Genomic DNA, 27,112 nt, shown 5'->3' with positions numbered 1-27,112 from the left:
TTCCATGGGTTACCTTTTCCATAGTATTTGGTTTTGAGAGTTTTTTTTTGTATACAAAAGCCAGTCCTGAGTCGGAAGTTCAATGTGCCCAAATACTACCCATGTACATAAATGGAGTGTCCTTCACTGTGCATTTACTGTATATCAGCACCGCTGTGCAAAGTCAGTCCCTGGCTGCTGTAATGGAGCTACACTCTACAGTATATGTGCAGCCTTGTCCCTTTATTACTCTATAGGGTTCCCTATGCAGAAAGCTGCTTGGACAGTTTTTTCGGTCTGCCTTTCAGACTTTGAATGATAGGTTCAGTATAATTTTTTGGTTGTTGTTGAAAACTTGTCAGAAGTTGAGCCCGTTCACACATCTCACGTAATAAACCAGAGCAGGTTAGACTGTCGATAGCTGGCAGTTTCAGTTACAGTGAGCCAACAGTAGGGGCAGTGTTATGTGCCTTTCAGCGCATCACATGCCCCCCCTTTTTTTTCCAACTTTATTTGAAGTTCACAAAGTGACGCTTCAATCATGCCACTGCACAGCACTGCAATGCATTGCGCTGCTGCGCATTGACATATGGTGCCTTCCTGTGCAGCATGTTTGCATTTTTATCACGGCTCACTTCGCCACAGCTCCAGGCTGCATTGCAGTGTGAATGGAGTACATGGAATACAACTGTTTTCTATGTGCCCTAGTGGTGATTAGTGGTTTTCCACACTAGAAGAATGCCAGTCACCTGGCTATATGTGTAGGGGCCCTAAAGGTAAAAAGAATACTTTTGTACTTGTCCTGGCGGCTTCTAAAAAAGTCAAAAAATACTTTTTTCTGAAGAAATATTTTTTTCTTGCATTCATCTCTTTGCCGGATTTTGTTTCCCCAGTAAACAATCATGCATTTGAGAAGGACAGCTGTGAGAGCAGCGGTCCATTAGTAATAGTCTGACATATTCCCTGCTGAATCAGACATATAGCCTGTTATGAGCAAGGAGAATGAGCTCTGCTGATTGGAGAGCAATAGGTCCTATCTGCAGCTAGTGCAGCACAGGAGATTTTCTACTTTCACTGGGAATTGCTTTTCAAAAATAAGGGTAAGATATTGAGCACTTTTTCCAGTGGAGTCGCTATGGGGGTGTGGACCGTACCAGGGTGACACCCGCTAGAGTTGCCAACCATCCAGAAAAAATATAGTTGCAGGACTATTTTGGAACTGCACATGCGCATGTTCCAAAAATTTGGGATGACGCCCTCGAAGCAGCAGATGACGGAGAGCCATGTCTCCTCGTACTGCTAGACCTAAGTGCAGCGTTTGATACAGTAGATCACAATACTCTACTCGTCTGACTCACAGAAGTAGCCGGACTCCAAGACATAGATCTCCAAAGCTTCGCATCCTTCCTAGGAAATCGGTAACAGACAGTGAAAATTCCTCTCCGAAACTCGGGCAGTCACCTGCGGAGTCCCTCAAGGCTCTCCTTTATCACCCGTTCTCTTCAACATTTACATTCGCCCACTTCTCCAAATCATCAGATGCTCAGATCTCTGCTTCCACTCTTACGCTGACGACACGCATCTTTATTTCCGGATCAATGGAAAAAAAGATCACCAACAACAACTTGAAAACTGCCTCAAATCAATAGAGGACTGGATGACCACTAACTCCTTCCAGCTGAACGAATCAAAGACAGAGCTTATTATCTTACACCCTAATCATAAGCCCGCAACCAAAACCTCCTGGTCTCCACCAACCGTCTTTGGGCAGACTATCTCCCCAAAGACCAAAGCGAAGAGTCTCGGGGTTATTTTAGACGCACAAATGTCAATGGAATGCGCAAATAGGATCTGTAGTCAGTGGATCTCACCATCTGCTACGCATGCTTCGCAGACTCATCGCTTTTATCCCAAAGAATGACAAAGCAGTGGTAGTTGGAACAATCATTAATTCACGACTGGACTACGCAAACTCGCTTTATATAGGATTACCACAATATCAACTTGCGCAATTACAACTGATCCAAAACACGGCGGCAAGGCTGATAACAGGAAAATAACCCTGGCAATCCAGCTCCTTCGCTGAGGAGCTTACATTGGCTAACCGTAAAAAATCGGATCACGTTTAAGACCCTTTGCCTCACCCACAAATGCGTGCATAGAGAAGCTCCGCAATACCTAATGGAGAAAATAAATCATTACACACCAAACCGCAGTCTTCGATCAGCCAACAAAAACCTCCTCCTCGTGCCCAAAGCCCGGTATAAATCCAAGGGGGATCGGAGATTCGCTGTCCAAGGGCCTCGGCTATGGAATGCTCTACCAATCAACATCCGCCTGGAAGAAAATCACCTGGCTTTTAGGAAAAAACTCAAGACCTTCCTCTTTTAGCAGATGATCAAAGCTCGCCACAGCACCTAGAGGCGATTCAGTTCGCATTGTGCGCTATACAAGTATTTCATTCATTCATTCATTCATTCAAAGCTGATTGGGCTCGGACATGCTCAGCTATTTTTGGGCAGGAGCATGCAAAGTGAGTCAGTGATGTCATGGCGCTGCCTGGTGCCATGTTTAAATGAATGGCAGCACAGCAGTGGACACACCTCCCAAGTCCTGACTCTAATTCCAGATCCCCAGCCCGCCATTCCACCACTATGCCACTGTGAGCAGCATGGATTTGCGAAGACTGGACCCGTGCCCTGCACCATCCATCCATCGCTGCAGGAGACTCTCACACCACTGTGAGTATGGCTATGGCCACAATCTCTGACCATCTTATGTACCCTCTCTGCAGTCTCTGACCATCTCTTGTATCATGTCTGTGGGGGGGGGGGGGCACCATGTTTTACGGCACCGGTTTCCACACACCCTAGTGATGCCAGTGGGGTTTTCCTGCACACTAACTCAGTTGGCTTTAACAAATGTAAGTTTTTCTGTACTACAATAAAGCTCTATATGAGTATACAGTATAATGCAGATAAATACTGCATGCATTTTTTAAGTGTTTTCACCTTTACACCGGTAAATTGTAGTACTAAAGGCTTCCTTTGGAAACTAGAGAACTATCAGTGTGACTCGGCAGAGAGCCTTACAGACCTCTCCAGGGAAACTACTGCTGCCACACAGAGAGCAAGGGTCTTCCTTTACAGTATGCTGGCAAGGCATCAAAATGATTACTCAAAATGTTGTGTTTTTTTTCTAAAGAAAATGAACTGTAGCACATTGAACACCTTCCGTTTTTATGCACCTGGAATGTATTTAGCATGCACAGCACTGTATAGACATCGAGCTCATGTATGTATGTAGCATCCTCTAGTAACACCTCTGGTAACTCCCTCTGTTCTCTGGAACCTTGGAGAAGCTTCAAGAAGTAGAAGGTTGAGTCTAGGAGGAGCTGCTTGGAGTATTCATGAGGGTCCCAGTCAATCCCCAGCAAAATGGGCTGCCAGGGGGCAGATACCTCAAAAATACTCATGGGTCATGCCAGCAGTTGGGTAGAAGATGGTAAAGGAGTGCCAAGGAGGCTGTCATGGCCCTTGAGGGCTGCCCCCTAGTCTGGGGGAGAGGGTGACCTTGGGCTTGGGACTCAGGTGCTGGAGGGACCCTATGCAACAGGATATCCTTCCTGGAGGCTCAGGAGCAAGGATTCAAGTTCCTGCCAATAACAGGCTTTTGCTCCACAATCTGAAGCTGCGCACATAAGGTTTTTCACCTTAATGCATGGAATGATTTCATCAGTCTCCAAAAAAATGTTATCTTAATAATTGTTTAAATGTATTGATGCAATGGCACATTTGTTATGCTGTCTACATTAAAAAAAAAACAGAACATTTTAATTTATATAAGCTATAACTAAAATGGGGTGACTCGCATAGAGCACTCAGTACACCCGAATGGCTCCTTTCCACGTCATGCTGTTCAGCCGCCTTTGATTTTCCCATTTCCATAAAAGCAACAACCTGCCCTTAACTTATAAAGTGGTATGAAAAAGCTTAGCACATAAGCCTATTTCTTTTCAGAAGGTAAATAACGATGGATGGGGCTGCTTACACAGTGAAAGGAAATGGTTGGCAGTATGTTAACCAATTGGTAGGTTAGCTACTGCTAGCATTATGTTTGGCTATTGTATGTCTGTGTTGAACTCTGATGCCTTTTTCATGACAGAACTCTATTTTTACCGTTCAGTTTTTGGAAAACATTTGGATCCTACAGTCACTGAAGTATTTAAAAAATAGCATCAGTGGTATCTTATGTGTAAGGATACCTACAGTTTTCTAAACATGTCTGTTCTTTGACTTCCCTGCCAAGCACATCATAATAATCCAAATGTATGCCATGCCATGCCATATTGATGAGCACATCAGCACACCAGTTCTCCAGCCATGCAAATAGATTTTTATTCCCTATGATTTACTGTAAGCAGACCATAAACAAGTCGTTCTTTAGTGTCGCATGCTGTGTGCCAGGTCACCTTTAATACCCGGCTGCCAGTATGTGGTCTCAATGTGAAAGTGTAGATCTTTGGAATATGGACGTGTTTGTTAGAATTTGGGTCTGTAGGGAGGTCAGACATAAGTATTCCCTAGTTTGTTGTTATGATATTGGGGAAGGGGCATATGTTTTAGTAACCTCTCATTTACCAAGGAGTAAAATGAACATTAGATATGGAAAGGAGGTCTTGAAAGTACAGTTACATGGCACATTGTACATATTTTATTTATGACTATATCCGCTGCAGGCAGTGCCAACAGAACATTTAGTACTGACTCATGTTGCACTTCATAGAGGTGAAATCTGCACAGTTCCTCCAGGCGTAATATTGAATGCATGAGCTGCTTTGACTCTAGGTTTGCAATTTTGTTAAAAGAAAATAGTTGACTGGCATTTTTTTATTTTTTTTTACCTGGGATTAGTAAGACTGAAGTCCTCAGATTTAAGGCTCTCAATTATCTATAAAATTGATTTCCAGAAAAACTTAAAACAGAAAAAAATAACATAAAATGTTTGTAGGAGATCCAAAAAATGAGGGCTTTATAATTTGTTGGAGACCTAAACCGCCTGTTATGTATAATATGCAATAGTTCAAACTGAAATGTATTTATTCAACTAAACAATTCAGTTAGCCCATAGTGTATTGGGAATTGTTATTGCTTACATTTAAAGTGGAAGTAAACTCCCCTATCATTTTCAGCCAAGGAAGCTGCCATCTTTGCCTCTGTTTAATCTTCAACTGCTATGGTGCTGCACATGTGATTCGTTATGACACCAGCCACTGGATGGTTTAATAGTTTGGCAGAGAGCACAGCCAATGTGCAGTTAGCATTCCCGGCATGCCTTTTTTTTTCAACTGTTTAAATCGATGGGTTTACTTCCACTTTAAGTGGACCAAAAAAATAATAATAGCCTGCCTACATGATGCTTTAAATTTTCATCCGAGCAATAATTGGGTAGAGCCCTTCCTGTTCTTGGTGACACCAAACAATATCCTAAAGCCCCGTAACACACGGGCCGGATGCTGGGCAACATCAACCAGTTCAATATAAAAATGGCCAACATTTGGCCCGTGTGTAGGGAGGGGGCTTTAGCATATATTTAGTGTCACTAAGAACAGAAAGGATCTGGTCCAACAAATGGCCGGCTTCTGTTGGACCAGAATGCTGGAAAACCAGCAGCCGACTGGCTCCCGATACCCCATAGAACAGAGATCACGGGTACAGGAACCTGGGAACGGATACCCAGAGCAGTCTTTGCTCAAGAAAATCCTAAGCACTTTGAGCAGGTTTTCCCAATCCTAATAATTGTCCAGCAGAACCAGCAGGGGGGAGTGTGAAAATGTCTAAACATAAATTTGAAATGACCTAGGGCAGTTTTTTGGGGGATCCTGCAGAAATCAAGAACAGCTGCAGACAGTAAAACGGCATGGTTCTGAAGGCAGCTAACTGCGACAAGCCTCTTGCAATCCATTATACAGCAGAACTCAGACTGGGAAAGGCAAGACAGAGCCAATCTGGTGTGCTGTAGTGCACATGTGCTAAGATATATGTTCATAGGAGTGACAAAGATGTTAGTGTGCTGCTTCTCCTTTCACTGTCCAGTCATGGGCTGGGGAAGGGTCAAGACCTGTATGCATTAGCATAGCAAGTGCAGCACAGAAAAGGTGGGTCTTCTGCCCCTCCAGATAGGGTTGTTCTCTAATGCAGAGCTGTACAAATGTCAGAACTGAATAAACACAAATACAAATCAAAGTAGAGTGGCTCCCTTATATGTATTTCATATATGACTGTCTGAAGTTCAGCTTTTCCTAAAAGATATTGCATTTGTGGATTCAGTCTTAAACACCCCCCCCCCCCTACCCCCCATAAAAACTCCACAATCGTACACTTTTTTTCTAATGCAATATTTTAGGCCAGGAAAACTAAATTATCACCTTTTCATGAATAGTATTTATTACCTTTTTATGTTCCATTTAGCTATGAAATTTTTCCTTGTTGAGTCTTGGAAGCTATGAAAACATTGTAACGCTGTGTGAACATTCCATTATTAGCAGTAGACCGTGATAGACAGACCCTCAAGGAATTGTGCCTGTACAAACAAATTAAGTAATACACTAAATTTACGATATTTATTTTCCTTTTTTGCACTACTTAACAGTAACAGATTTGTCTTATAGCTGGAGTTCAGCTTTAAATTGACTGCATAGTGTCATGAAAATGCATCACTACTACGCAAAACGTTCCTTTTTTAAAGAATATCATCAGTCATGTCTTGGTGTCGATAGCATTTCGGTGCTACACAATTTAAAAGTGTGATCACATCCTTGGATCGCAGATTAATCTCAATGGCATACACTCTCCGAGGTGTGAAAATATTCCTGATGAAACGACGAAGAACATCTTCAGTTTTATAAATTGGCGGAGCTAAGGTGTAACAATTTAAATGGATTTGTCACTGCTGTATGGCAAAGACTTGTGCACGCAAACATGCCTAGATTGCAACTACGTCATCCTTGGCTTTGAAATTAGACTTTTGAACTTTAACGACTTTAGCCCCAGAAAGATTTGCCCCCTTAATGACCAGGCCATTTTTTATTATACGGCACTGCGTCGCTTTAACTGACGCGGGCATGCGATTCTGTACCCAAACAAAATTGATGTCCTTTTTTTCCCACAAATAGAGATTTTTTTAGTGGTATTTGATCACCTCTGCGGTTTTAATTTTTTGTGCTATAAACAAAAACAGCGTCAATTTTGAAAAAAATTATAATTGTTTTACTTTTTGCTTCTTTTTATTCTTCTAAAAGTTTTTTGGTAAAAAAAAAAATAAAAAAATCACAATAAGCGTATATTGATTGGTTTGCGCAAAAGTTAACATCTACAAAATGGGGGATAGATTTATGGCATTTTTTTTTTTTGTTGTTGTTTTTTTACTAGTAATGGGGTTGATCCGCAACATTGTGGCGGACAGATTTGATACTTTGACACTTTTTTTGGATCATTGACATTCATACAGTGATCAGTGTTATAAAAATGCACTGATTACTGTGTAAATGTCACTGGCAGGAAAGGGGTTAAATGTGGGGCGATCACGGGGTTAAATGTGTTCCCTGGGTGTTTCCAACTGTGGTGGGAGTGTACTGACTGGAGGAGGAGACATATCACTGTTCCTAATTACTTCTCCTGTCAGAATAGGGATTTGTGTGTTTACACACACAAATCCCCGTTCTGGCTCTCGTGCCCGCAGTCGCGCCTGCTATTGCTCTTAAAGGAGCTTACGTACAGGTACAGCAAATCACGCAGGGGAGCCAACCTGCCATCATAAATGCACATGAGCCTGTGGTGAAGTGGTTAAGGCCACTTTTAGAAGGAGACTGCAGTTTCTTTTAAAAAAAAAGACGTAACATATACAACTGTCACCTACAGCTTGTTATAATTAGTGTATCTAAAGTATGTTTAGTTATTGGATAGGGTGGAGGTGTTAAACCCCTTGCCATGTTTTACTGTCTGCGTCCCCATGAGGGTTATTCAACCTCTCTATTTTCCCTCATGACCATTATTCCTGGAACAAAAAGTGATAGGAAAGCCCAAGTTTTGCCATCAGAACAAGAGGTGAAGGTAAACCTTCCAATGTGGATATCTATTCTGTTAATAGATGTGTAGGAGAGCATTTCCACTTCCTCTGAAGGTGTGTCTCATGGTCTGTGGCTATGGGGAAATCTCCCCAGTGGTATACACATAGAGCTAAAAAAAAGGGGGGGGGGGGGTTAACTATTACTCTATCTAATGCTGGCAAAATCATAATAAATCATTCGATCAACATAAATATATCAGTTTCTTGTTCTATTTTTGCTTCTGGGTAACAAGCGCAGTACCAACAGTTCTGAGTTCTAAGTCCGCCGGATAGTCGGCTACGTGTGTACGCGCCATTAACAGACTACTCATTGGAACATTTTTAAACATGATGTGCCTGCTTTCTTACTACAAAGAGTGAGTGTACTACTATTTGAATAAACAAACGTGGATTATATTACTGCACTTGTTGGCGCTGTATTGTCTCTGCTTGTGTATTTTCCAAAGGTGCCTTCTACCCTTTAACATGCTGCCTCCGTTTTTGTGCAACAACATCCCCTTATTCAAGTGACTACTTGATTTTTTCATAAGTACAGCCCTTACCCATTAGCGCAACAAAAAAATTATTTTTTTACCTTTCGGCAGATGTGTTCCAAACTTTTCCTTTATGATTTTTTTGGCTCAAAAATGTCGCAACCAATTTTTCTATATGTGCCCATTAACTGGACGAAAAACAAACTGTCCAAATGACAGATTTTTTAACTATTTTTCGTCTACTGTATGGGCACTTTTAAAGTGATACTAAAGTTTCAAAATAACAAACATGTTCTATTTACCTGCTTTGTGTAATGGTTTTGCACAGAGCAGCCCGTATCCTCCTCTTCTTGGGTCCCTCTTTGGCACTCCTGGTCCCTCTCTTCTGTTGAGTCCCCCCACAGCAAGCAGCCTAAAATAGGGGCGCCCAAGCTGAGTATACCGAATAGCTAACAAAATATATCTGAGCCGCAGATGTTGCCTATCCCCTGTAAAAAAAATATATATATATATATATATATATATATATATATATATATATATATATATATATATATATATATACACAGGGCTTTTTATCTCAAACAATAGGTTCTGGAACTTAACCACGGCCCCACAAAACCCCTTCCCCTACACACACCCACCAATTCACATCAAATAGTGGGTGTGTTCACTCAAATTTCATGAAAACAGTAGGAGGGTCTTAAAGGGGCATTAAATACCAGGATTGCATTACATACAGAGTGCCGAGCTGTCACTTGTAAGCACAGACTCCAGACTTCTGTGTTTACAAGTGATTGTGCTGAGCAGGCACCAAAGGGTCTGAATCAGAGGTGGTGGAACTGAGTTCCCCCTGAAAAAAAGCCCTGTGTGTATATGTATATAAATTATCCTGATAATTGCGGAAGTGGACTTTGTGCTGATTGATGGCCTCTGTCACACTCCTGAGCTGGCATTAGTAGGATGATCATGTAGGGTGGAGAAAAGCGCAGTGGGAGGAGATATCGGGGCCTCTGCTGGTGCCACCCCACAGGATGATGAAAAGAGTCAAGTGGGGTGGCTTCTAGATCAACAACAAGAAGAGCATTGCTTATGAACAAGGTTCTTCTAGCACATGTGAACTGAGAGTGGCAACAGAGGATACCCAGACTCAGCTGTTAGTCCGTTGTCATTCTGAATAGGGACATACAGTGATATGGTCGGTACTCAACTAGGTATTTATGTGCAATCACAACATGCAGAATGGAAAAGTTATGCAGATAGGTAGAGAAGAGAGTCAATGAGAGCTGCAGAGCTGGAGGTGTGCCTCTGTGTGTCTGTGTAAATTCTGAAAGTGAACAGGCAGCAGCTGCAGCTGCCCACAGTTAAAATGATTATAGCCAAACTCAGTGGAGGGAAATTTCTGCAGTATATTTGCCACAAACTATACAAAATCACAGTATATATAAAGTAATATGCAAAGTGGTTGGAGGTAAGCTTCAGAATGACAAAGATGTTTTTATTACAAATTATGTGAGCAGACTGCAGTTCCTCTTTAACTTCTTCAGATCTGCCCTACAGCTGAATGACGGCTACAGCGCAGACCTACTTGGTTGGGAGTAAGTCAATAGATGTCCTCCCGTGCCCAAGCAGCCTGCGTGCACCCTGCAGGGCGCACGTGGCGCGCTCTGTGATCAGCGAGTTTATGAGACTCAGCTGACCACAGATCGGAGTAAGGGGTCGATCCCGACCCCTTACCACGTGATCAGTTGTCAGCCATTGACAGCTGATCATGTGATGTAAACAGAGCCAGTAATCTGCTATTTTTTCTCCTTGCGCTGATAGTGTGAGGGGAAAAGCCGATCACTGGCGGATGTGAGATGGACATCGGTCCCAATCAAGGAGAACTGCTGCCAGCTCATCTGTGCCCACCTGTGCAACCTATCAGTGCACAACAGTGCCGCCTGCCAGTGCCAACCATCAGTGCCCTCAGTGTCACCAATCGGTGCCTCATCAACAGTGCTGCCCATCAGTGCCACCTATCAGTGCCCATCAGTGCCATCTATAAGTGGTACCTATCAGTAACACCTGTCAGGGCCCATCAGTGCCATCTTATCAGTGGCCATCAGTGCCGCCTTATCTGTGCCTATCAGTACTGCCTTATCTGTGCCAATCAATAACCATCAGTGCAGCCTATCAGTGCCCACCAGTGCCGCCTCATCAGCGCATATCAATGAAGAAGAAAAATGACCTGCTTGCAAAATTTTATAACAAACTATGAAACATGATTTTTTTATTTTTTTGGTTTGTTTAGCAAAAAATAAAAACCCCAGCTGTGATTAAATACCACTAAAAGAAAGCTGTATTTGTGTGTTAAAAAATGATCATTTGGGCACAGTGTGGTATGACTGTGCAATTGTCATTCAAAGTGCGTCAGTGCTGCAAGCTGAAAATTGGTCTGGGCAGGAAGGGGGTTCAAGTGCCCGGTAAGCAAGTGGTTAAGCTGCAAAGACAGCCAGTCAGACAGAGGTGTACATGCAACTGCAGCACTTTGCTTCATGGTGGCATCATATTTTTTATCTCCTGTCATGTTTGGCTGGCAATACCACTGCAGAATGTGACCAGTTAACCCAAATTACATGGTGCCAACCTGTGAGCACGTGAAATACACACAATTGCATTGTGGGGGTGCAGCTTTTACTGGGTAAAGCCAGCTTGGAGGAGGTGACATACAGTATGGCTGTTGGACACTTCTGAAGAGTGAACTAGCGCAAATGAATTTTTGCAGGGGGGTGGGTAGCACTAGGGTGACCACATTTCAAAACTACCCCCGTTCCCAAAAAAAGATGAGAAGGGGCAATGTAGTCTTTGGGTTTACAGGGAATTCGGCAGCAGGTGATTTGTCAGGCAAATGGCTGGTGTTAGCACATAAATCATCCCAACACCATGCATAGATATGGTGTCAGGATGGTCAAATCCCGTTATTTCTATTAACACATTGTAATATATCATGAAATAGTTCAACTCACCATAATGCAGAATAAGTGGGAACCCTGAGCTTGTCACTTACCACCAGATGCAGCGCGCCACCGTTGCCTGCCCCCAGATGCAACTTGTTACTTGCCACCATCACCTGCCACCAGATGCAACGTGTCACTTGCCACTGTTGCCTGCCACCGTATGCAGTGTGCCACTTGCCACCCATAGCTTGCCACCATATGCAGTGTGCCACTTGGCACCCATAGCCTGCCACCGGATACAGTGTGCCACTTGCCACCCATAGCTTGCCACAAGATGCAGTGTGCCTCTTGCCACCTGTAGCTTGCCACCAGATGCAGTGTGCCATTTGCCACCTGTAGCTTGCCACCAGATGCAGTGTGCCGCTTGCCACCTGTAGCTTGCCACCAGATGCAGTGTGCCATTTGCCACCTGTAGCTTGCCACCAGATGCAGTGTGCCAGTTGCCACCCATAGCTTGCCACCAGATGCATTGTGCCATTTGGCCACCATAGCTTGCTGCCAAATGCAGTGTGCCACTTGCCATCCACAGCTGTGTCACTTACCACCCATGGTCCCCTGTGTCATCTTACCCTCACTGACTTCACTTATCACCTTCATTACTGCTCAATATTCACTTATGTGACTGCCACCTTCTTCTTCTACTTTTTTCCCTCACCTTTTAAGTTCCAATATTCCCTCTGGTGACTGTGAGTGGCCCCTCAGACAGTGACTTGGGCTGTGGGTGGGAGGAGGAGAAGTCACACACTTGGGCAGCCATCGATCTGATCCAGCGGCAGCAGACAGAACAGACAGCAGATGACCAGCCCCTATTGCTGTCACTCCCTCCGCATGCCATCGGACGGTGGCCGTGGGTGCAGAGAAAGGAGGTGGGTGGAGAGGAGACGCTGCCTGGAGAGTGAATATAACATCAGTCCCTGCTGCTTGCTGCTGGGTGCCGAAGAAGGAGGAGGTGCCAATGTGGGTGGAGACAGCAGTGCAGCACTAAGCGTGGGCCTCGCTCTTGGCCTCACTGTCTGAAAGATTGAGTCTGTGATGTCACTGGTTGCTAGACACCAGGCGGCCCACCCCTAGCAACCAGTTCCGGAAGTGTAGGGAAATGTAATTACTAGTTAGTAGGTGGTGGCTGTGACTCAATTTCATTCCGGGACACTGTAAGGTACCAGGGACCAGAGTCAGAGATGGCAATTGTGGGATAGGCCCGGACAAGCCGGGACACGTGGGCACCTTAGGTAGCACTGATCGCTGTTCATACCATGGACACCATGTTCTCAGTGCATATTTAGCTCTCAGGTGTGTGGCTGTGTGCGGCCTCAGAAAATGTGCATTCTTTATCCTTTCTGATGCATCGCAGGCCAATTCATGAAACAAACAGGCTGCCTTAATGCAATGCACAATAACATACAACATGACTTGGATTAATGCCATACACCAGAGCAGAGAAGTATGACGGGAGCCAAAGGCTTAATGTACAACTTCTCCTGAACGATTTAACTTGACAGACCCACGTTTAAAATGTCAGTTTTTGCCGCGTTTAGCCGCATTTGCGTTTAGAAGCTTTTGAAAAAGAAAAAAAGTATTTTTTCAAAATAGGCAAAAATGAAAAACACCTGTAAACAAAACGCAGCTAAATGCGAGTTACCAATTCTTAGATGTGGCTGCATTCGTTTTTTTTTGTTTTTTTATGTTATTGTCACCTGTTGATTCATCCATTAAACCTGTTATATTTCAACTTCCTTCAGCAGACCAAGCTGTCCAGTGAAAGTGGCTGAGTGTTTTGACAAACTGTTTAGCACTGACTGGGTTGCTTACAATGGTCAGCTTTTATTAATTCATGTAAAACGTTTAATTCTAAAGCATGAAATAAAATGTTGCTTTAAGTGTTGACTGGGGTTCACATTTAAACAAACTTTGTTACAGATGCCTACCTTTTGTTATTTCAAAGAAATAGCTGTTTGTCTGTGTCCTTGTGGAAAGTGAATCTAATGAAAGTGATGTTATAATTATCAAATAGCTGCTGTGCCTGCAGGGTTCTAATGAGGAAAATGGGAGAGTCTCCATCTCTTTAGACATGATTTCCCTTTGGGAGTATCTCGTCAAAAATGCAGTTTTTTTTGCAGGGGATGTCCAAAATCTGACTTGTATCTTAAGTTGGCTGCACATTATACAATTTTCTTGTGCAGTTTTCAATTAGATTTACCAAAACCATATAATATGAGGTCAAACCTAAAAACTTTCAAATTGTATGCAGTCAGGCAGGCCCTTGCACTACCCTTGAAGGTACATCTAAAGGAAATGGAACAAGGAAAGGATATAATGTGTAGCCAGCTTTACTCCAAACTTCTGGGAAAATCATTGAGCTAATCGCACAAGCAGGAGATTAAATATCTGGGGGGGGGGGGGGGAGGGGCGTTCTGTATATCATCGCCTCCAGGTTGCCATATTGGATTGAATTTTACAAAAAAATGACAGTACTGCAGATTGGAAATATGTATATATATATATATATATTTTGCAATTTTTTTTCCCCCCACAGAAGTGGAGTTGCCCTATAGTTTGTTAGTCAAGTCCATCTAAATATGCTAGCCTAACATTGCCCTCTCCTCAGACTGGCAATACTGCTGTCCAAGGTTGGCTCCGCTGCTCCCTAAGGCCCCTTTCACACTTTTCCTGCAACTTTGGACATCAGAGTCGCATGACAAGTCATACCTCATGATTCCCAATGATAACCATTCATATCTGTGCGACTCCAAGTCACACAGACTTCAAAGTAGTTCCTGTACTACTTTGGTCCAACTTTGATGTGAGTTGAGGTCCATAGACCTCAAGTTTCTACAGGCATTCCCTGAAATAACGTTAAAATTGCATGACTTTCAAGTCACGGCAGTGTGAAAGGGGCCTAAGACATGAGGTGCATTGCTGGCCAGATAACCAGGTAAAAATAGAGAAAAATCCTAAGAAAAAAAAAGAAAGAAAACTGATGTCTCCACCACCAGGGTTGCTGTTAGACTCATGGGGCCCCGTACAGCCTTCCTGACGGATTCCCCTCTAAACCTCCCTAAACTCCTCCCCAGGTGCGCAGAACAGCGACCCCATCTGCCTATGCCCTGAAAATTATGAAAAAAAAGTTCCTCCTCTGCTCCCACCTCCTAGGCCCCTCTATTAACCTGATGGGGCCCAGGAAAATGTAATTTAAGGCATGGTAAACATGTGTGAGTGGGGGTGTGGTCTCGTAAAATCAATTTATTAATTTAGACAGAAATTAACAATAAAGCAACCCTGGGCCCCCTGGTTTAGCTACTGGGGCCTGGGCCCAGTACAACAGGACTGCTTGCACTGCCTTAGCAGCCCTGGCCACCACATTTAGGCTGGGTTTCCCCGCATCCCAATTTGTATGTCAGGAGATTGTAACCGTCTCTCGATGGAGCCAGTTCAATGTGACCGTCTCTCGATGGAGCCGGTTCAATGTGACCGTCTCTCAATGTAGCCGGTTCACTGTGACCGTCTCTCCATGGAGCCGGTTCAATGTGACCCTGTCTCGATGGAGCCGGTTCAATGTGATGTCTCTCGATGGAGCCGGTTCAATGTGACCGTCTCTCGATGGAGCCAGTTCAATGTGACCGTCTCTCGAAGGAGCCGGTTCAATGTGACCTTCTCTTGACGGAGCCAATTTAATGTGACCGTCTCTCGACAGAGCCAGTTCAATGTGACCGTCTCTCAATGGAGCCGGTTCATTGTGACCGTCTCTCTCGATGGAGCTGGTTCAATGTGACCTTCTCTTGATAGAGCCAATTTAACGTGACTGTCTCTCGACAGAGCCGGTTCAATGTGACCGTCTCTCAATGGAGCCGGTTCAATGTGACCGTCGCTCAATGGAGCCGGTTCAGTGTGACATCTCTCAATGGAGCCGGTTCAGTGCGACGTCTCTCGACAGAGCCGGTTTAATGTGACGTCTCTTGACAGAGCCGGTCTAATGTGACGTTTCTCGACAGAGCCGGTTCAATGTGACCATCTCTCGACAGAGCCGATTCAGTGTGACCGTCTTTCAATGGTGATGTCTCAATGTGACCGTCTCTTGATGGAGCCAGTTCTATGTGACCGTCTCTCAATAGAACCGGGACGGCTGTGGAGCGGTTTGCAGAAGAGTCCTATGCATCTTCTGGTATGTTTCAGGTCCAAATCCACCCAAAAATGAGGACCTGATTCGTCCCTGAAATGGAGAACAGGGGCACTCCGGACCCCCCTCCTGTGAGCTGCATCCGTCTGCAGTGTGACCCCCAGCCTTATTCATTAGTAATTTGCAATATATTACATTTTTGTTTTGCGGTTTAATACCACTTTAAATGAAAATCTTCTTTACTATAGGAAGCTTTGTTCTTGGCTTTTGTTTTCTGGGGTGAAAATGAGTTTCACAATAAGCCGCTGAACAACAAAACGAATTTTAAAATGAACTGTGTTTGGTGATATTTTCTTTTCTGTTTGCATGCAGATAATCTGCTTGATTGAAGTTGACAGATGAAGAGTACGAAGTAACCCGGAGCCTCAGGTACACCTGCTGCCATTTTAAAAATATAAGCCAATTCAGTTTTCAAAGACTTTGGAATTTCTGTATGTTTTGATGAGCGGTTCATTCATTCATTTGTTGTAAATTGTACGCCGGTAGATCTTTATGACTTTTTGGTTAATGTGTTCTTTCACGCTTTCCACTAAGATCTCATACTTCTCAGTACAGATTGTCTGGCTTTTTCTAATATTGCGATCTTCTAGACCTGGTCTTCTGTTAACAGCTGCTTTTCTACTGTGCCTTGGAAAAGGTCACACTAAATCCATGCTGTGAGTGATGGCAGCGCATGCAACTTAATCACATTTCCGGTGTACAAGAGGCTGAAGTAGTTCATAAAGGCTGCGGTCATTTCTAAAGAACTGTATGCGGAACTGCTGCTGCCTTAATGGGAAATAATTGTGTAGGTTTAGTCCAATTTAATTTTGTAACATTTAGTCAATTTTAAAATGTAACATTTTAAAAGTCACTTTATGAGATTCTCGCATTGATATTTATACCACGTTGTCTCTTATTTCATGTCTCTGTCAAGGACTGCAATCGGGCTAAGCTGTTTTTAACATTCTTGTGACATATGTTAAGTCCAAGGATACTTTTAAATAAAGTGGTTTTAAACTCTCACATATACCCAGTGAAGCAGTGGCGACTGGTGATGGGGGGGTGCCAGACAGAGGGAGCCCTGAACGTGTCACCTGCCACGTCGCCTGCCACCAGATGCCATCAGGTGCCCCCAGCGGAGTCCCTCCTTACATCAGGGGCCCCCAGCGGAGTTCTTCCTTACATCAGGTGCCCCCAGCGGAGTCCCTCCTTACATCAGGTGCCCCCAGCGGAGTCCCTCCTTACATCAGGTGCCACCAGCGGAGTCCCTCCTTACATCAGGTGCCCCCAGCAGAGTCCCTCCTTACATCAGATGCCCTCGGCGGAGTCCTACCTTACATTAGGTGCCCCCAGCGGAGTCCCTCCTCACATCAGTGTCCCTATCAGCGCAGCCCCTCCTCACATCAGTGTCCCCATCAGAGTACTCCTCACATGTGTCCCCAGCAGCACAGCCTTCCTTCATGCCGCGTCTGTCTCTTTCCCCTACAGCGGCAACTAGTTCCTGGGTTTTTACGTATATTCAGTGGAGAAGGGCCTCCCCTCTCCACGGAACACAAGGGGATTAACCCTCACAGCAGCGGCGATTATCTTTTTGTAGGCCGACGGAAGTGGCGTCTGGTCTCACACTGAGAACAAATCACCCGGCCGTGATACACTACGGGCGCCAGGCGGAAGCTGTCCAGTGTGATGGACTGTGCCACAAAGCAGCTCCAAACCCCGCCAATGAAGTGCCTCGTCTGAAATCTCGTGATTGCATGGACATGGCCCTTCACTTAGTGAAATGACCTAGGGCAGTTTTTTGGGGGGATCCTGCTGATATCATGAAAAGCTGCAGACACTAACATGGCATGGTTCTGAAGGCAGCTAACTACGACAAGCCTCTTGCAATCTATTGTACAGCAGAACTCAGACTGGAAAAGACAAGACAGAGAGCCAATCTGTTGTGTAATTTTTGAGCTTGTCAGAGAGTTCAGAAAAAAAGGGCAGAAAGTTGAAGTTACAAGTTACAATTGAGGAGAGCTCTGATAGCTGATTGGAGGAAAGACACAAACCTACACACAGGAACAGAGCTGTGGCTGCCAATCTGCTGGAGGTCCCTCCCCTGTCACCATTTTTTTGTTGGGGTCAGGAAAACTTGTCACAAGAGATTCATGCTGACAGCAGAGGAATGAAGCAGGAGAAATAAATTTACACTTGGTGCTCTTAAATTGAGACAAATACACACTATAGAGCAGGGGTCTCAAACTGGTGGCCCTCCAGTAGACATGTGCGATTTGTTTCGTACGAATCTCAAATTCGTACGAATTTCCCAAAATTCATACGTTTGGGAGGATCCGAAATACGAATTGCCGTGCGTCCAAATTCTGTACGGAATACGAACTTTTGTTTACGAATTTCGGATTTCGGATCAGTTGTCTTCGAATCGAAAACCTTATTATGCTTATTATGACTTGCAAAAGACTTCTGTAATAGAAGTCAATGTAAGTTGCCTAAAGACATCAGTGAAGGACTTTCCTCCTCTCTGGGCAGGCTGCCAAGAAAAGATCAAAGTGATACAGTGTTTCTTCTTCAATGGGCTGAACTCCGTGTGTAGAAGTTCTCAGTTTAACCATTTAAAGACTAAATCTTTTCTGACACTTGTTGCTTACAAGTAAAAATCTAGTATTTTCTGCTAGAAAATCACTCAGAAGCCCCAAAAATTATATATATTTTTTTAGCAGAGACCCTAGGGAATAAAATAGCGGTTGTTGCAATATTTTATGTGACGCGGTATTTGCGCAGAGGTCTTTCAAACGCAAGTTAGCCCTTTTTTTTCGGTCGACCTCATGAGAGCACTGACATTAGCAGCGTGACATACAGCAATGACACCTGCACCGTGATAGAGTGATCTGACACCAGCACCGTGATAGAGAGCACTGACATCAGCAGCGTGACATACAGCAATGACACCTGCACCGTGATAGAGTGATCTGACACCAGCACCATGATAGACAGCACTGACATCAGCAGCGTGACATAAAGCACTGACACCAGCACCGTGATATACAGCACTGACACCAGCACCGTGATATACAGCACTGACACCTGCACCGTAAGCAGCCCCAGGAGGAAGTCAGCATAACACAGGGATGGTGGGAGCCCCTCATAATAAGCAGCCCCAGGAGGAAGTCAGCACATCACAGGGAGGGTGAACTTTACAAACCTACAGGTCATATTTGCAGCCACAAAATAATTACTAGCTGTGCACACATAGTCCCACCACATGGCCAATGACATAACACATGTATGAGGTGAATCTGGGATCGACAACTACAAGCATTCTTTTTTTATATGTGAAATTCTGAAAATTCAGGAATCTTGAGACAATGGAGGCGAGGGAAGGTGAGGGTAGGCAAAGAAGAGGGTGCAGGAGATGATCACCAGCACCGTGATATATAGCAGAAAGTAAAAAAAAAATAATAATAAAATATATATAACTTTTTTGTTAGTTTGGTATGGAGTAGGAAAGCAAGGGAACACTTTTTCATTTTTTTTTTGCTGTGTCCCAACTAGTGAGATTTACTACCCCTATCTTTGTTGGTGATGATTGTGACATGGAGAGAAAAATCTAAAATCTCAGGTTTTACAGTTGTCACCAGAACAGCAAAAACTGACAGCTCCAGTCGGAGCCTCTTTACTAACTATGCGAGGTTAAACCAGCGATCTCCCCAATGAGCTTTTGTGTTCTGACAGGGGGACGGCTCCTGCCAGAACACACCGATCAAAGCTCTCTGCCATTGGCGGGGGTCGGTTGGCTGCTGGTTTTCCAGCATGCATGTCTGACATACACACGGGCTAAATGACGACCATGTTTTGATTTTTTAACCTCCCGTTGTCTCCTGGCATTCGGTCCCTATGTACCCGGCTTTAGTAGGAAAGCCTCTCCCCTTCCAGAGTATTCACAGTGGGATCCTTGTTCTCTGTGGGGAAGCAGTAGTATCATTGCAGAGGTCTAAGCCCTTGTACACACAGTCGGACATTCTGCCAACCAAATCCGTTGGATTTTGTCAGACGGATTTTGTCCGACGGATTTTGTCCGACGGATATTGTCCGAAACTGTTGCATACACACAGTCGGACCAAGTTGTCGGAAAATCCGATCGTTCAGAACGTGATGACATTATTTCGTTACGACTTGACTACATTCAGGCTAGTAGCCAATAGCTTTGGTGTAGGAATTTGATCTGAGCATGCGTGGCACTTTGTCCGATTGGAATTCTCTACACATGATCGGAGTATGTCCGATCGGACCAGTTTGTCGGAAAATACTTCCAACAAGTTGGAAAATTGGGTCCGACGTATATTCCGACAGAATCAGTCCAATTCATAACACACACAGTCGGATTATCCGACAACACGGTCCGATAGGACACAATCTGACGGATTCTCCGACCGTGTGTACAAGGGCTTACATTTGGCCTACTGAGTCAGATCTAGAGCTCTGCACTCAACAAACCTCATGCTCTCTGCTGATACCTAAGCACTGGCTCTAACTTAGCAGGGTGTATGATTGAGGAAAGAGATTCACTAAAAGATATTGAATCCATTTTCTTTTGATGCGCCAGAATATATTTATCCAATTTAAGCTGAATAATCAATTGAGTTTTAGGTTTTTTGAAAGCCTAGATGCTTTTAAAGAGTAACAATGACGTATTATTGGTAGAAATGGGCGCCGTCAATAAATTTGTTTCATTCTGTTCCGTTACGGTTCGTATTAAAATTAATTCGTACTTCGTATTTCGTGTCCGAAATCCCGTTTCAATTCGTACGAAATATGAATTTCCGCTAGGTTCGTTAACTTGTACGAACGTTCGTTACGATGAATTTAAAGGCAAAAATATACCTCAATATGACAGTCGATGCTGATGGAAGTTTGGCTTTTATCCGAAATACAAATTCCGTTGAAGAATTTCCTATCCGAAATATGAATTTTCGTTAGATGAGGGGCTCCCACCATCCCTGTGCTGTGCTGACTTCCTCCTGGGGATTAAACAAAAGATAAACAAAAGTTCGTATTTCGTACAAAATTCGGACGCATGGCAATTCGTATTTCGGATCCTCCCGAACGTACGAATTTGAGATTCACACATGTCTAATTATTGGTAGATACTCGCTGTCAGTTGTTGTTTTGACATTTACCTGAAAGTAATTCATGCTGGGACTATCCTAATGCATGCCTTCTGACATGTATTTCGCATAGAGATTTGTACATACTGTATCAGTGATTCTCAACCCCAGTCCTCACGGCGTCCCAACAGGTCATGTTTTCAGGCTTCCCATTCTTTTGCACAGGTGATTTGATCAGTTTTACTGCCTTAGTAATTACCACAGCCATTTCATCTGAGGGAAATCCTGAAAATATGACCTGTTTGGGGCACCTTGAGGACTGGAGTTGAGAAACACTCATATATATTACTTCTAGTGGTCATTTTTTGTAGAAAAAAAAGAATTATGTATTTGTGTTTGGGCGTCTAGCTTAGATAGTCAATTGAGTAAGCATACAAATTACTCATGGGCTTGCCCTGAGCTATAAACAGAAAAGTCAGTGCTACTACCCATACACCACATAGATAGCAGAGCTGTCAGGTGTTCGATCCACAGCCACTGGCTGAGTTCAGTAATGTAGAAAAAAAAAGATCTGCACTCCAGTTGTTGCTCTTAAAATTTCTTAATTTTACTGAATAGCCACAGTGAGCAAACACAGATTAAGTCAGTTGACGTGTTTCAACCTATAAGGCCTTAGTCATAACCACCAGCCCTCAGCTATAGGACTGGGAAGACAGTCTCTTCTAAGCATTCTATAAATGTAATAAACCAATATGGCTGTTCACATGTACATCTACGATATATTTAACAACTATATATAGAAATAAGGTATTTGAAACATTTGCACTCATTGAAATGATGATATCAAGGATATGATTGTGTCCATAAGATGATGTACAACACTGGTAACACTGATTAATCCCTTGTTAACCCTGCATTGTCATAAAAACCCCATCTAATTCTCCTTGTATAGTTAGCTACTTCGTATTTCATGTCCGAAATCCCGTTTCAATTCGTACGAAATATGAATTTCCACTAGGTTCGTTAACTTGTACGAACGTTCGTTACGATGAATTTAAAGGCAAAAATATACCTCAATATGACAGTCAATGCTGATGGAAGTTTGGCTTTTATCCGAAATACGAAATTCCGTTGAAGAATTTCCTATCCGAAATACATATTTTCGTTAGATGAAGGGCTCCCACCATCCCTGTGCTGTGCTGACTTCCTCCTGGGGATTAAACAAAAGATAAACAAAAGTTCGTATTTCGTACAAAATTCGGACGCATTGCAATTCGTATTTCGGATCCTCCCGAACGTACGAATTTGAGATTCGTACGAAACGAATCACACATGTCTAATTATTGGTAGATACTCGCTGTCAGTTGTTGTTTTGACATTTACCTGAAAGTAATTCATGCTGGGACTATCCTAATGCATGCCTTCTGACATGTATTTCGCATAGAGATTTGTACATACTGTATCAGTGATTCTCAACCCCAGTCCTCACGGCGTCCCAACAGGTCATGTTTTCAGGCTTCCCATTCTTTTGCACAGGTGATTTGATCAGTTTTACTGCCTTAGTAATTACCACAGCCATTTCATCTGAGGGAAATCCTGAAAATATGACCTGTTTGGGGCACCTTGAGGACTGGAGTTGAGAAACACTCATATATATTACTTCTAGTGGTCATTTTTTTGTAGAAAAAAATGAATTATGTATTTGTGTTTGGGCGTCTAGCTTAGATAGTCAATTGAGTAAGCATACAAATTACTCATGGGCTTGCCCTGAGCTATAAACAGAAAAGTCAGTGCTACTACCCATACACCACATAGATAGCAGAGCTGTCAGGTGTTCGATCCACAGTCACTGGCTGAGTTCAGTAATGTAGAAAAAAAAAGATCTGCACTCCAGTTGTTGCTCTTAAAATTTCTTAATTTTACTGAATAGCCACAGTGAGCAAGCACAGATTAAGTCAGTTGACGTGTTTCAACCTATAAGGCCTTAGTCATAACCACCAGCCCTCAGCTATAGGGCTGGGAAGACAGTCTCTTCTAAGCATTCTATAAATGTAATAAACCAATATGGCTGTTCACATGTACATCTACGATATATTTAACAACTATATATAGAAATAAGGTATTTGAAACATTTGCACTCATTGAAATGATGATATCAAGGATAAGATTGTGTCCATAAGATGATGTACAACACTGGTAACACTGATTAATACCTTGTTAACCCTGCATTGTCATAAAAACCCCATCTAATTCTCCTTGTATAGTTAGCTATTTAAAAAAAAAAAATTTTTACATTCCTTTCGTTCCTTTTATTCCAGTAAAAATGATTTAATTTGTAAATAAATTCCTTATGCAGTACACCAGAAACCTACAATTTAGCCTTACATTCAGTAGTTGTTAAAGTATTAATGGTCAAAGTAGAAAAATGCGTATTTTGAAAAAGAAAATTGTTTCCTTTTAGAGAATGAAATATTGTTTCTAAATATTTGAAAAAAAAATTGTAACCGACACAAGTAATTGCCATCTATAATTTTTCATTTCATATTCAATCAGACTAATTAATTAGACTCTACTTTAGATTTTTGATTCAATTGAATATTTCAAATAATAAAACAAATGAAAATGTAATGGTAAAAAAATGATAATCTAATACTTGTTGTACAACCTATAGAGGCAATCACTGCAAACAAGCAATTTTGATAGCTCTCCATTTTTTCACCTGCCAGATGATAGTTTGGCTCACTCTCCTTGAGCAAACTATTGGGCTATCTCATATTTGAAGGGTGCCTTCTCCAGATGTCATGCTTCAGCTCTTTTTCCAATGACGTTCAGTAGAGTTCAGGTCAGGGCTCCTAGGTGGTCACTCCAAAATAGTCCAATGTTTTTGTTGGCCATTCTTGGGTGCTTTTGAAAATGACTAAGACAGAGCATTCTGATAATTGGCAATACGTTTTATTCCAGAATTCCTTGATAGTCTTGAAATTTCATTGTACTTTGCTTAGATTCAAAGTAACTTGTGCCAGACGCAGAGCCCCAAAACATAACTGAGCTGCTTTCATTTATTTTTATTTATTGTTTTATTTTTTTTATTTTTTCTGTGTGACATACCAGAAAGCTGTAGTTTTGTCTTATGATCTGTCCAAAGGACATTCTCCCAGAAGCATTGTAGTTCATTAATATTTTAGCAAATTCCAGTCTGTCTTTTCTATATTTTTCATTCAACAGTGGAATCCTGTTGGGTCTTCTACCTTAGTGGCCATGGATGGTGTAATCGGCCCTAATGTACCTTGACCTTGGAGTTCAGCTTGTATCTCTTTATATGTTTTTTTGCTCTTTGTCTACCATTTGCATTATCCTTCTTTTCAATGTGGGGTTGATTTTACTATTGTGGCCATGCCCAGTATGGTTGACTATGCTTCTATGGACCTTTAACTTTTTAATATTCGTAACTGTAATCATAGGAACATTAAACTGCTTAAAATAGGTCAACTGACTTATTACAAGATACCATCTATAGACAGTGTTGGGTTTGAATTATTATAATGCAGTTATTTATCATCTATTCTAGGGTTGTCAACAAATCTGTAAAGGCCATTTAAGAATATCTTTCTAGAATAGTTACATAGTAGGGGAGGTTGAAAAAAGTCCATCAAGTCCAATCTATGTGTGTGATTATATGTCAGTATTACATTGTATATCCCTGTATGTTGCGGTCGTTCAGGTGCTTATCTAATAGTTTTTTAAACTATTGATGCCCCCTGCTGAGACTACAGCCTGTGGAATAAGCAATCATTTATCTCTTTTCATACTTTCTTTGCTTTACTCCAACATACCAAAGACATGCAGGTATACATGAGACATTTTGCTTTTAAAGTAATCACTTTTCAGGAGAAGCATTGTTTCAATGACATGTAATGATAGCCACAAATGTATTCACAGCTATGTATGTGTGCCCACCTTCATATAACAGGTCTTAGGCCTGGCGACTGAGCGTTCAGACACTGAATACCATGTTGTGGGAGGGGAAGTGGGAGTGTCACATCTTTGTCCATGCTCATAAGTGCTGAATTCTTCAAGATGGCTGGAGAGGTTATAATAAGAGCTGGGGGGGGGTGTTAGAGAAGCAACAGCACACTGATGGCTATGCAAGAGGGGGCGTTTCACAGCTAAGGAACTGACCACAATGAACTGTCCTGCCTAGTGTAGTCAGTTTTTAACAGGAAAACAGAGGGACTGGTAGGAGCCCCAGAGATTTCACATGAAGCAAAAAAAGAGAACCAGATATTTCATACAAGTACATGGTACAGCAGGCACATATGAGAAATTTGAAATCCTGGGGTAACAAACATTTTAACCCAATTATTTGAAGGTTTCCCAAAACATTTATTAATAAGCTTTCCACAAAATGGCAACATTCACCACACCACAGTAAAAACCATTAAAGACAACATTGTCAATAGTGTTAAAACAAAGAAAAAAACCCGGGCTCACATGCATTACCCACTATCATACCAGCAGTCAACCGTATGCAGGGATGAGGCACTTAGTTGCAAGCACTGATGGCCAAGGACTTCCTGAAACAATTATGAATCTATCTAGACCAATGGTTTAGACCAGTGATGGCGAACCTTGGCACCCCAGATGTTTTGGAACTACATTTCCCATGATGCTCATCCACTCTGCAGTGTAACGGAGCATCATGGGAAATGTAGTTCCAAAACATCTGGGGTGCCAAGGTTCGCCATCACCGGTTTAGACACATCAAAAATAGTCCTTGAAAACAATGAGGGGAACCAGTTTGTCCGTATTGTGTGGACTGCTTGTTGATTAAACAAATGCCCGCAGGCGCTTAATGGAAGATGAAGGATCTGGTCAACTAGCATGTACAAAGGCTGACAGAGGAACAGAGGCGGAAAAGACTAACTAAAATATAGAAATGTGTGCAAAAAAATAATATAATAGTGAAATATTAATAATAATAAAAATTGAAACACTGAATATATATGATAAATGGAAATGGACTTTGTGGGTTATTATTATATATGTATGGTTTAATATTTGATAGCTTGCACCTCATGATATTTGGCACTTTATTGTCACGTTGCTTATAGATTTATTGGTAAGGTTGGCATATAAGACATAAACACTGTATCAGTGGTAATATTGCACTAGCACTTGTTTGGATTGGCACAGTTACACTATTTGAATACAGAAGAGATTCACCGTTGATGTTACAGCCTAACATGTGAAGGTGAGGGAACATCCACTCGGCGGTGGAAGCAGCAAGAGGAGGAAGAAAAATGGCCACAAAAGTATAATAGTGGGTAATGCATGTGAGCCCGGGTTTTTTTTCTTTGTTTTTAACACTATTGACAACGTTATCTTTAATGGTTTTTACTGTGATGTCCTGAATGTTGCCTTTTTGTGGAAATCTTATTAATAAATATTTTATTTTTTGTGATTATTACACTGCTGTGTGTTTCCCTTTGAAGTTACTCTCTCTTGGTATATTTCTATATCCAAGTCCTCCCCCCCTTTTCAGCCTCTTACTGAACTCCAGGATCCCCCACCTCTCCATAGGGGTCAGTCAGTGAATTTTCACTTCACTTCTAATTTAATAAAGTGTTGATTTTCCCTGTTTTAACCCATTCATTCCCACAACATTTACATTCAATACATGCCATAATTGATAACTGTCAGATATTTGTGCTCTCGAATTAACTGCCAAACTATCAAATTGCTGGTGTTGTAATTGATCACAGCAGAGGTTAAGATGGCAGCTTCGTTGGCTGTAAAGAATAGGAGGGTTTAGCTCCACTTTAAGTGCAATTAAAAGCTCTTGTTGGACGGTCTAAACAAGTGCCAAATCCAGTTACTCTGTGATGCACAGGCCTTATAGAGTATTCAGAAAGTGTCTTATACTTTTCTGACTGAGCCAAATTCACCTTTATTTATATCTCACACGTTCCCCGTCCCAGACACTGCGGCTCATGGTGGGAGGATTTTAGTAAAAGAAGCAGTTCTGTCAATCTAGAAAGCAGTCACTGGCCTAGGTGTAGCAAAGTGCTGATTCACAGGCTTCAGGCGCCTGATTCAGTAATGCAAATGTTTTTTTAATCCCACTGTAATGCAAGCACAGCCCACATGAAAAAGGGCTCTAAATTCAAACAGTGCAGCATTGTTGCCACACCATCAGGTATTAGTGGGACTTTGCAAGGGGACTGAGAGAAAACTGTAAGTGCAGATGCACTTATAATGAAAGTGTTATTAAAG

General features: G+C 42.5%; 1 protein-coding gene across 2 annotated transcripts in view; it reads left to right on the top strand.

Annotated features, from left to right (window-relative positions):
• The window catches only part of B3GALT1 (beta-1,3-galactosyltransferase 1), a 418,597-nt gene that overhangs the window by 122,311 nt on the left and 269,174 nt on the right, over nucleotides 1-27,112 (top strand). The window contains exon 2 of one of the 2 annotated variants that reach the window (XM_077447914.1): nucleotides 16,065-16,121. The exons of the other annotated variant lie outside the window; for it this stretch is intronic. The gene's annotated coding sequence lies outside the window, so the exon portion shown is untranslated. The remainder of the gene's footprint in view (nucleotides 1-16,064; nucleotides 16,122-27,112) is intronic. 2 annotated transcript variants of the gene reach the window in all.

The sequence above is a fragment of the Lithobates pipiens genome, unplaced genomic scaffold (genome assembly GCF_037356315.1).
Source record: "Lithobates pipiens isolate NorthernLeopardFrog02 unplaced genomic scaffold, aLitPip1_a1.2 Scaffold_22, whole genome shotgun sequence".
Classification (NCBI taxonomy): domain Eukaryota; kingdom Metazoa; phylum Chordata; class Amphibia; order Anura; family Ranidae; genus Lithobates; species Lithobates pipiens.
This window is presented reverse-complemented; position numbering and strand designations above follow the sequence as displayed.